The sequence below is a fragment of the Camponotus vicinus genome, unplaced genomic scaffold (assembly GCF_025532165.1).
Source record: "Camponotus vicinus isolate PSW18456_S1 unplaced genomic scaffold, iyCamVici1.0 SCAF_5, whole genome shotgun sequence".
Lineage (NCBI taxonomy): Eukaryota > Metazoa > Arthropoda > Insecta > Hymenoptera > Formicidae > Camponotus > Camponotus vicinus.
Genome location: NW_028141977.1, coordinates 8,962,337 through 8,975,105, shown reverse-complemented (window position 1 = coordinate 8,975,105; position 12,769 = coordinate 8,962,337).

The window sequence follows — 12,769 nt, the reverse complement described above, 5'->3', positions numbered from 1 at the left end:
CAACGGCGGATATTTATTATTTGAGTATAAATTAGCTTTCATTTTTTTCTGTTTTTCGTCCTCTTTACGCATATAACGAAAGGCAGAAATGTTAATTCCGCTCCTCGCTTGAGAATGAATTAATTAAGATTACAATTATTTTTACGGTTCTTCTGTGACATTTATTGCGTGGCTATTTTAACGGTAGAGACGATCACGCCATGATTTCTTGCGATATAATGTAAATTAACTTACACAGCTGGTCGAATGAAATATTTCACAAGCAATGTAGCGAGGCAAAAACTGCAGCGTGCTCCAATCAATCGACTTCGTGTATTAAAATTCATCGTTCATTTCAACAATTTACTTCTAATTCTTAGATGCGATGAAGAAAAAGGAATAATTTCTTCAATTATGGAATTTACGCTTGAACGAATACAATGCAAGAACGTGTGAACATCTAGTAGTCGAACATCTAGTATAAATCAGATGAATCATATGCTGAAAGCACGCGAGCTGATTTCTCGATTTTGTTAAATTGCATAATCTGAACAGCATGCATATTTTTATTACATTGCATTTCGAAAGAAAGTCATAAAATCATTATTCTTCGATTAAATATATCATAGATATCTTTAATAATTAATTATCGAAGCTTACAAAGGAGCCAATTTTTAATTTTTTCTTCCTTTTTAATTCCTAGTGTTTTTTGGAGAAAAAAACTATCAATTTTTAATCTTTCATAATCAATCTTTTATCATAGATGCAACGTGTGCTCACTTTATTATACGTGCTCGAGTATGAACGCAATTTTATACTCGTAAATATGTGACGTACAGGATCAGCCAACGTAATTACGCGACAAGATTTAATCGAAGTGCTCCAGGCTAATTAAAAATTCCTCGTTCCGCGCACGGTCTCTATCAATAAGGAGATAGCATCGCCGGTAACGGTAGAAGATGTCTTTGCCCTTATCCCGGCGCACGCGAGGAAAAAAGTCGCGGGAGAGGAGAGGAGAGCGTCTCTCGCACCAATATATCTGCGCGTAAAATCTCGAAGGAGAGGGAGGGAGAGAGAGGGAGAGCCGTCCATAGCGCGACATAGCCAATGCGGCCAACAATTGGCCATTCTTCGTCGCATCGGTATCGCTGGTAAGGTGCAACTCAATCCACGTTGAGTTGGCCATTGTACGCGCCCAAGAATCCGCCGTCAGTTAGGTGAGATGAGCCACGTAGAGTGGGAGCTCCTTCCTTCCTGGATGGAGCATAATGCAGCCGAGGGTACCGATATAGGCCCACGTAATCTGTACGACTATGTGATATACATATATACATACACCGATCACGTATATATATGCATACACACGTGTATTTGTGTATCGTACAATCGAGGGTTCCCCGAAAGCGTCGTTCCCCCAACGTCGTTTATCTCGGATAGGATACCTTGCTTCGAGAAAAGATAATTCGTCAATGGAACGATAATAATTACAATACACAATATATGCAAAGCATGTCTCTGAATAAAAATATTGTTAATATTTATGAATAAAAATATTGTTAATATTTATGAATAAAAATATTCTTAATATTTATGAATAAAAATATTCTTAATATTTATGAATAAAAATATTCTTAATATTTATGAATAAAAATATTCTTAATATTTATGAATAAAAATATTGTTAATATTTATAAAGTACAATTCGTGAAATGTATCTTTTATTCTTCGGACAAACTGTGAGATATTCACCTTCGTAATTTTTTCGAGATTTTATCTCAATTTATGTGAATCGAGGTAAAAGTTGAACGCGTACTCTCTAAACTATAAGACCTCTTTTCTGCAAAACAAGGGGAGATTATCTAATTTTAAAGATAGGAGAGAAATGCAAAACTTAATTCCCGTTCGTACAATTAATCGTGAACTTGGCTTGAACGAAGACATAGGGAAAGAGATGCTAGCTCGACATATATGTATAATTGCACTTATCGTTCCTTATCATCTCGCGAGATGCGCGATGCACAGTGAATTGCCTCATTAAATGTTTTGCCTCTTAGCATCGCGCATATCTCTCTTTGTCCAGCGAGTAATGTTGCTGACGGTCAGACAAAAATTGTGATATCTCACTTCATCTGTATTAGTATCCGCATCCGATGACGAAAGAAACGACGACGGATTACAAGAGGCACAATAGTCGTGAGTGATTTGCATGTTAGTCTTACCGCTGATGCAGTAATCGCAGATCATTAATAGCACGCAGTACCACGTAACGCACTTAATCAGCAATTACACCTACGATATTAAATTTTAAATGTTACATTATTTTATTATAATTTAAAATGCCAATAAAATCCGAAACCTTGATGTGTTTTTCAAATGTATTTGCATTCACTCAACTTTCTTGTAATAATAATATTTTAAAGCGTAAAAGTACTTAATTTCATTGAAAATATTATTATAAAATAATTATTAAATTATTATAATTATTTAATAATATATATTATTAAAATAAATTATTGCAATATTTATAACTATTATTTTAAAGATTAAATTAAATGAATATAATGACTGATTTGTAATAATGATACCTCCTCTTTCCCTTCATCAGAAATTATCTTTATAGCGGAAATTAAGCTTCTTAAAGTATAGGATATCTCAGTTCGAGAAAAGATAATTTGTCCATGAAACAATAATTACAATATTAAAAATGTTGTAAAATATAAAAATTAATTATAGCATATATATGTGCAAAAAGTTTCTGAATATAAAAATATTGTTAATACTTATAAAAATATCGTTAATATTTATAATTTATATTAAAAGTACAACTAACAAGTAAGTCAATTTGGCACGAATAATAAAATTATATAATTTACATATTTGTGTAATATTTAAGCTTAATTAATAAGAATGTCTGTTGAATGTGAATGCATTGTTGTTTGTAATACTGATAAAATTATTGATATGCAAAACTCTTTCATGAAGAAAAATAAAAACTAAATTAATTATAGAATTCATATAGATGAAAGGCTATATGATAGAATGAAAGAAAGAACATTTGTTTTGTATATATAAATATATAAAAAGCTGTTCCTGGTCCTTTTATGGTCGATAAAGATATCTTCGACCACCTATCAGCTGGCAGTAGCAGATGCTGGAGTCATCTGCTGGGAAATAGTACATGATATCTCTTGTTATACTGTTGAATCTTCCTATGCGGTACAGAAATCCTGCTTACCGACTACATTACCGACTACTGAAGATTACTCGGTCAGTTTCCGAGAGAGAAACATGAAGATATAGAGTTCTTCTATTATCTTCAACAGCTGATTGTGAGTTATCTAGCGGGCAATGGACAATTGAATGAATTTTTTCGAGAAAGAAGAAATATATATGAACCAACACACATGCACGAAATAATAATTACTATTAATTGTGTCATTATAAATTCATAACATTCAATATATATGTTCTATAAACAGCTGGAAGTTGAATTGAATACCATACTATTATTTTGAGAAAATTATAAGACCACTAGTGCATTATTTTTAAGAATTGTATTATTTTCTTATTTAAAAAATTAGTATTGAAAGCTTAGATACTTTATATTATTATTTTCAAGACTTACAAATATGTGTCAATATTGTATGAAAATTTGTTTCGCTTTCCTTATATTCAGCTGAAACGAAACGCTAGAGAAAATCGACTTTCCAACAAGAACTGGGTATCTATCATGCGAGAACCGGTTCGAGCTTTCCCAGCGTTTTATCATCATCTCAAACCGGATCTATGATTTAAGATCATTTCCCAGAAATTTACTATGACTTCAATCATTAAGGAAGATATCGTAGAGAATAACGACCTACATGTATGAATAATGAGTTCTGCTGTGTCGTTATGGATGGATATAAATTTATTCGCTTTAATAAATAACGGTTAAAGATAATGTGAATATATTGGAATATGATAAATATAACATTATATCGTACTTCCTCTCTACATATTTATGTTTATTGAAACTCTTGAGCATCAGAATGTGAGAGTTTTGCATGAATATAATATTTTTTTAAGCATTTTCTTATAATTTAAAAGAACCTTTTTGACACGAGTATATTTTAAAGTTGATATTATATCTCTTACATGAGAATAAAAACGTTACTCAAGCATGGTTGCAAGAACAGTAGACGTAGCAAAAAATGTGAAAAGATTTTGTTTCCTCTGTCTTGTCTGCATACTTGACAAGAAAAAGGAAACAGATATGCAAAAATAGAATATTACGAGCGATGCCTTGCAGTAGTTCTTTGCTTTATTTTAGCTTTAATTTACTGATAAAAATAGAATTAAACGATATGAAATAGAAACGATAAATTATGTATCAGTTCTCGGATAGTTTGCGAAATTATGCATTAGACTATTCGATCCCTCAGATTTGTTAAATCAAATGCCAGTTTGACAGTTCTATTGAGAGAATATAATATGTGAGAGATGTAATAAACTTAAAAGAATAGCTTATCAAATCTATCTATTAAATAATCTTTTTTTATTATATAAATTATATATAAATTTTATTAACCTTGAATATCTGCTATATTAATAATTAATTGAAAAATAAAATCAATATCTCTTTCACGAGGTCATGAAATCCTTACGCAATCGTTCGTGTAAGTAACATGGATAAAAATAATTTTAAAAAAATATATAAAATGAAGAGATTATTTGGTAGATGTAAAGAGAGAGAAGCATTTCAGAAGGTATCGAATTATTGATTATTGACCTCGATTTGGATTGTTTCGTCCGACTGACGCGAAATGTAACGCTCATAATTTCGCTTATTTCAGGCAACATACAAGTCGATGAGGATTCGAAGCGCGTGTTAGATGCCGTCAAGGTTACGGAATGCCACATTACCTCACTTAAATCTATAGAAGTTGTAGGCCATGAAGTCGCAATAACCTATAATTTGCGGTTATTAAGCAAAATGAATGAGCGTTCGATCCTGTGAACGGGCTCGTATAAGACTTTTGTTAATGATTGTTGCGCGTAGATCTTTCGAAACCGCTTAATGCGGTCTTCCCGAGAGCTTCGCTTTGTGGTATACCGTAATTACTATTATTCCTATCTTTCTGTCTATCAATCGCTATGATCCTCCGATAATTCTACATCCCGAGTGATAAAAAAAATTATGTACACATGTGGCAAAAGAGTTAGTTTTGCGAAAAAAATTCCTCGTTTCATGAAGACAGATTTTAAAAATATGTATTCATGGATTTACATCGATATATCTCTTGATAGAAATATTAATAATTACTAAAATTGATAGAAATATTAATAATTACTATTATCTTCATTTAAAAAAAATAAAGATTAATTATAAGTATGTGGTCAACTGTGTGAATAAAAAATTGATTTAGATAATATTCGACCTATAGACTTCAAATAAGTCTTCGAATCTGTAATATCTCGAGATGTTACGTTTCAAGAGAAGTAATCATTTATTTATGCGTCTTTGAAAAATTAAAAAAAAAAAACATTGCCCATAAATATAAATCTAGGCGGATTTTTAATAAAAAAAAATCAATAATTGTGCCAAGCTATCGAAATATTCGCTTAGAAAATGAGTGAGAGAGAACAGCAATAAGATATATCCTTGACGTTTATAACGCGTGTGCTCGTACAAATCAGTTCATACAAACAAACCGTAAATCGACGAGGCGCGTGAACCGCCCGAAAGACCCGCGATTTTTCGACCTCTCGAAATATGTAATTACGCAAATTTCGCATCCATCTCAATTAGTAAAGCGTAAAGCGAAGGTTACGAGTAGCGTGCGTAGAAGAGAGCCGGCCGTCTTCGCGAGAGAAGCTGCTAAAGCGATCGCGCGACCACGCGTCTGTCTGCGACAAAAGCTAAAGGTTTTCCGTTTCTCACGTGAAAAGGTAGAAAATGCCAGGATACCTGACAACCTATCGTTAATTCAATTTAACGCGGCAGACGTTGCCATTATCGTCGCGCAAAAAGTGCTTTTCACGATTCTTTATTCATTTTCCTGAACCATCGACGATGATTCTGTCGATGCAAATTACTTATACTCAATACTTGAGTCGATGGAGGCTGCGTAAAAATTGATTGCGCCAGCGATAGGCGATATTAAATATTAATAGATTAACTTTGGACTTCATTTTTTTTATTTATCTCATTTCGTATACGATAAAACAAATGTTAATTATGTACGGTTTTTCTAAAAGATTTTGCAAAATAATTTGGATTTCTCGTTAATCTATTACCCTCTGGCAATGCACGAATGCAAATGATTTAATCGCGTTATGTATACCGAAAGTTCAATCGCTCAGAGCTGTTACAGTTCACTCAACAAAATAAATATAAACAGTTTAATTAAATATTTATTTATAGACTATTATTTTTATTCTCCGAATGTCTTTTTCCAGTAAATTCAAGTGAATATCGTACGCTAAGTGATGTTTTATCATGTCATGATAAACTCAATTTTAACTCCGATCCAAGATATCGCGAGTAAATATATTTGTTTTTTATTAATTGTTATTTACTTTATTAAAACTTATTTACTTTATTAAAACTTATTTTTTTTATTCTAAATTATGATGAAATTTATTCTTATTATTTATTCTAAATTTATTTATTAAATTTTATGTTATTTATTAAATTTGTCATTGAAAAATCCGAATAGAATTTTACTTTTATTTTCAATCTCAATCTTCTTACGTTTATTCTAGAAAAAAATTTTGACAAGTTTAACTTATATAAAAAATTTGAGATTTTCTCTTTCTCTCTCTCTCTATTTTGTACCTTAAATAAACAGTAAACAATTTATTTAGAGAATTAAAAACGAACTTTCGACAAAACTATAAATTACATAGTCTTAAAATATAATAATCTGACTAAAATAGATATTAGATTAAAGATTGAGATCAAAAGTAGAAGAAAAATTTCGATTCCAGGACGTTCATAAAAATATCGAAGTGAGAAGTAAATAGTTATGGTGTCAATAATAAGATTAGAGATAACAACATGCAGATTAAAAGTACACAGAAAAAAAGGACATTTTTGTTTTGAAAATATATTTAGTTTTAACATGGAAATCTTGAAATGAGATTATATTGCGTTAATTAAAGAAAAATATAATTGCTTGAATAATTGCTTACTTGAATGAAGCCATTTTATATAGTTCAATCAAGAAAAATATATTCTTGTGATTTAAGATTTAATTTTCTTGAATGGAAAAGAAACAATGTTAGATAAAAAATAACATTTTTATCAGATTACAATTTTCTTAAAGTAGAATTAAATAATTATATATTCTTGAGACGACAATTACATTAATATTAAAATAAGACTATAATATTGTTGAAATTTAAAATTATTAAATTCTTCTAAAAAAATTTTAAATTGTTGCGTATATACGAAACAATGAACGCGTTAGTTTAAGTATATAAGTTTTAATTTGACACTTATTTTTTTTTCTGTGTATATTATCGAAGAGAGAGACAATCTAACAATCGATTTCACGATCATCAGTCTTGTGCGATTCTATTGGAGTTCATTAATGTCGTGAATTTCGAGCTTTCGTCGAGTCGCGGCGAGAGCAATCGTTAATAATGCGGTCTATATCGGCGTGGCCAACTCTCGCGAGGGAGGAGGTTGAGAACCCGAAGGTGGCTCGTGCTCGAGGATGACCTCTGACCGTGAAGACCGAGGAGTGAGACGAGGCCATGCTTGGGCACGCGAGGCCCAAGATTTCGCCCCGAGGCACGCGCAGGATCCTCTCCCTCCTCGTTCGCTTTCCTCTCCTCTCCACCTCTCTCCTTTTCTCCTCTTGCCCACCCTCGAGGGGGTCCCTCGCGCCCTTCTCGTTCCCTCTCGCCACGTATTCTGCGCGATTGGCTGGTGTCATGCCCGCGTGCAGTTCTGCCTGTATATTGCATGATGTGTTGCGTTAAGTGGCGGATGGAGAGACGAACAGTGGTTGCTTCGCGGTATCCACGATCCTTCCCTCGCCTTTTCGTCTCGAAAACCACCAGGATCTGCCTATGATCTTTAATGCATGGCCGGCAACGCGCTGAAGTTACACACGTTCGACTTGTCTGACGCCCTGCGCTCAAAATCGTGGTCGAAATGCATATTACGTTCATGTTATATCATTATTACTGAAACTCTCCGCTGGATTTTTCGTCTATCGAAGTCTTACAGGGATAGCGTAAAATTATGCGCCTCCCTCGCTTTCGATAATCTCGATCTTAGGAATTTAGTGTCTTTAAAATTCTGAGGAGGAATCATCGAGTCTCATTTTCGTCTCATCTTGATAGATGAATTTTTAATTCGAGCCACAGAGGATTCCCGGGTTTGTAACGGATTAATTTTTTATGCAATAAAGAAAGAGTTTTACATCTCTTTATTCCCTTAAACATTTAGACTTGAGAAAAGTTCCTCGCCTATTCGAATAATTGAATCTTCCCAGGATCCCCGGATACTTGGATTTTCCAGACTCTACTACAAGTGTACATAAAATATGCAAAAATTCGCAAAACAACGTAGCTGCAACGAGTGCCTCGAGCGTTACGCTCGTCTTGACGTTATTTAATAACACAGCAATGTCACTAATAGTCATGTAGAGCCACGTGGTGTCTGTGTGCAACATACGAATGAGTCCAAGCGGATATCAAGGTGGAAGGATGCACACCACAGGTATATCCGCAGCAACTTTCGAAGGGGGCGGTGTGAAGGGCGTAGCCCGCTAATTATAATTATACCACGAGAGTATTAGCAGCGTGAAATGCAACGTAAATTCTGGTGAAATACTCGCCGCCCCTCGGGGGTCCCGGACGGGCTCGTTTGCCAGCGAGCGCGCTTTGTTTCGCGTACGAGAGTCGGAGATCGACTCTTGCACTGTCGCAGCGTGTACACAAACGGTCGCAAATGCCTCTCACAAAGCCGGGTCGCTTCGCCAAAGGAGAAACAGGGACGAGCCGCGCTTTTCCTTTGCCGCGCGACTCGTCTTTGTCGCGGAAAAACATTAATGAGCACATATGAACGCGCATCAACGAGTTTGCTATCCAGAAAGAATTTTGCATCCCTTGTTTTCCTCTTAATTAACCCAATGATTCGCGGAGCGTAATTTTCATTACGATAAACGAAACTCGCGCCACTTTATCTTTCTCTACGATTTGATGAGAGTTATCGGTAAAATATGTTTATCAATTAATTAAAATTGACTGAATTATTGCCGAAATATTATACGCGTGCTTAATTGGTCGAGAACAAAGAAGCTGATATGCATTGAAAATAAGATAATAAATGATAAGTTTAAATGTGTTAAATTGAATATACTTGATCCGTTAGTTGAAAAAAAATTTGTTTCGGAATCAAAACATGGCAAAAATTATCAATATTAATATTGTCAATAGTGATCTGTATCATATCCATTATTTGCTTGTTTCTCGTTGCAATAGCACATTTATTTTAATAAAATCCAAAAAAGACGGAATATTGTGGTTATTCAATTTTCGGAAAACACTCGTAGTAGTATCATCTTACATTATTTTTAACATGTTACAAACACTTAATAAAGCAATTTTATAATGCAATAAATATACTCGAGCAATAAATATATTCGAGTTGCGAGAAAAATTGGAAGATTTTTATTTGGAATATGTAATAAATGAATTTTTTTTTAAATGTGCAAAATTAATATTGGGATCAATACATACACGCACATATAAATTAAATAATTAATATCAGTATTTCATTTTTTTTTGGAATTGTAGATCTGAATATTTATTGGAGTTTTAGAAATTTACAAATTTATAAAAAGTTTAAAACTTTACAACTGTAAAATCTAAAATTAAATCACAAAAGACTTAAATGTTTAATCATGAATTTTAAAGTACGTAATTTTAAATTACGTAAGAATATTTGAAATTTAAAAAACTTGAAAAACTTTATGTATAAATAACTTAAATATCGCGATTAAAATTATTTTAAAAAAATGATTTTAAAAAATCTGCGAGAAATTATCGGCAACTCCCACAATTTCTCCAACTCTTGGCAACATCGTATATATTACGCCTGCTTGCTGATCCTAATACACAGTCAAAATATCCATCATCGTCTATTATTTCAGCGAACGCAACAACGCCGACTTTTTATTCGCTGCGTTTAAAATGCCTCGTTTCTTGGACTAATTAATAACAGTAATTACACGTACGAGTCATGCCAAAGTTCGCAGATACCCTTTGGCGGATTACGGCATGCGCACACGCACGCACGCACGCACGCACGCACGTCTGTATTTGTCAGCAAGGACTTACGTTAGACACGACGCGGCGCGACGCGAGAATTAAGCGTCGCTTTCCGAGTCGGAACGGCCGGGGCGGTCTCTCCTAGTCGCACTAATAACATAGTGGCGACCTGATAATTAATAACTGACGGGGAGAGAGAAACCGCGCCAGCCCGGTTACGTTGAAAGGATCGCGATGTAGTGGGTGGACCCCCTTTTTCTCGTAATTGCAAGGTGTGGACGCGCTGCTTTACGTGCGATTCGCCCGACCCGCAGAATGGTGGATGCGAAAGACCGACTAGAGGAACACACACACATACATACATGCATATATATATATATATATATATATATATATATATAAGGGGGAGGGGGGGATCGAACAGACGGCGGCAGGGGAATGGTTATATACCGTGCGTGTAACACTCTTGTACTTAACCGTTCATTAGCGTGCCGGTGTAGCTACGCCTCATTGCGAGCCGCGACGTCTTGAGGCACTGATGATCTAATCTAAAGCGCGATCTTGCATGCGATTCGGAATTTCTCGCATTATTGCGCGCGAATATGTGGAATTTTTCAGTCGATTTCTCTCCTTTTTCCCGCCGACCTTCTCCCTTCCTTAGCGTATCTCGTTAATAAACTTGACTAGTCGCTAACGACGTTTGTACTTGGAAAGTAACACCTCCCTCGCACTTTTTAAAAATCTATGTATATAGATTCTCGATTAGATAGTGAAAACTTGAATCATATTTTAGCCGTTTTATAGAAATAATTGAAGGAAAAAAATATACCTCGAGATGTACGCAATTGAGGATATTATTTTCTTTTAATGATCCTAACATGTATAATATCCTGTTTGAACAAATATATCACTGATGGTAGAGGATTTGAAATGTTAAAGTATAATTTGAAATTGTCATTTCCCGTGGTTTCTCTTGTTGATTTCTGTTAATCGAATAAAAACATTGTCGTTTTCGTCAAGATTAGATTCGTTATCCAAACAAAAAGCTTGAAGCAAAAGAAGCTTCTCTTCTCAATTTTTATAAGAAAGATGAAATAGTACCATTCTATAATATTAATTACAGAAACATCCTCGTAATTAAAGACAGCAACTGATGCGAAGCAACTTTCTGAAATATTGGGAGGAAGAAACCTCCTCGCCTGCGTAAAACTGTGCGCTTGAGTTTAAATGCGTTCACGAGTCGAAGAAAGAACGAAAGGACGATCCGCCGTGGGTGATAATGCCTGTTTGCTTTGAAAATTAAAATCGACTGCGTAGCATGATTGTTTTGAGACAAAACGGCCCATTGCCACGAGCATGAACGATACGAAAACTAGAAACGAGGAGGAAGCGAATGATTGCGCGCTAGGAATCAATTTATCAAAACAATACATAAAGAGAGTCGTATTCGACAATTCGCGAAAAATTCAAATTTTCAAGTTACGACAAAAATTTCTACGCCGTATATATAATTAACAATGATGGATGGATGAAACTATTATAATATTTATAATATTTATACTATATTTATACTATAATATTTATAAATATTCATCGGAATACATCGATATTATATCAATGTTATATAATAATTATATAATAATTATATACTTTTATAATAATTATAATATTTATACTACATTATATTTATATTTATACTATAATATTTATAAATATTATAGTATAAATATAAATATAATATAGTATAAATATTATAATTATTATAAAAGTATATAATTATTATATAATTATTATATAACGACATATAATATCGATGTATTCCGATGAATTTAGCGTAATTTCGCATTTTCAGAATGTGAAAAAAAAATAATACTTTACCTAAAATAATCTGTCATTTGTTTCGACAGTCACGAATAAAACGATATAGGACGTATCACACTTTGACACGTCAGATATTTGTGAAATTACCGTCTTAAAATATCTATTTCCGAAATAAAATGTGAGATCGAGCGTAGAACATCGGCATAATTATTCTTTTCATTTTTTTACCGAGCTCCCGCCATTTTATCCTTCCTTTATTCCGCTCCCGCCGATGGCTTTTTCTCGTGCTTATTTTCATTCTTTCTCTTTCGCTCTCTTATCGCACGATTCCTCCTTCTTACGTTCTTTTTCCCCTTTTTTTCCTCCTCCCTTCTGCACCCTCCACCCAACGTCGTTTCTACCGTCGAGGAGCTTGGACTTTGCCGAGGACTAAAACGAGACTCGACACAAATAAGATAATCTCCATTATAAACTCGGGGGTAGGGTAAGTAAACGATGAGGAGTTATTTACTTGGCTCGGAAAGAGGGGAGAAAGGGAATACAAAGTAATAACAATGGAATGAGAATAAGAAGGAAGGTTTGAGAATCTGCCGCGGTACCGAGTTTGAAGTCGCGTAGGCGCATTAAAGGGGGGAGGCCTGCGCTTGCCGCGTTATTATCCAAAGCAAATGGCCTCTCCTCCAACATCGGCTTTCTCGTC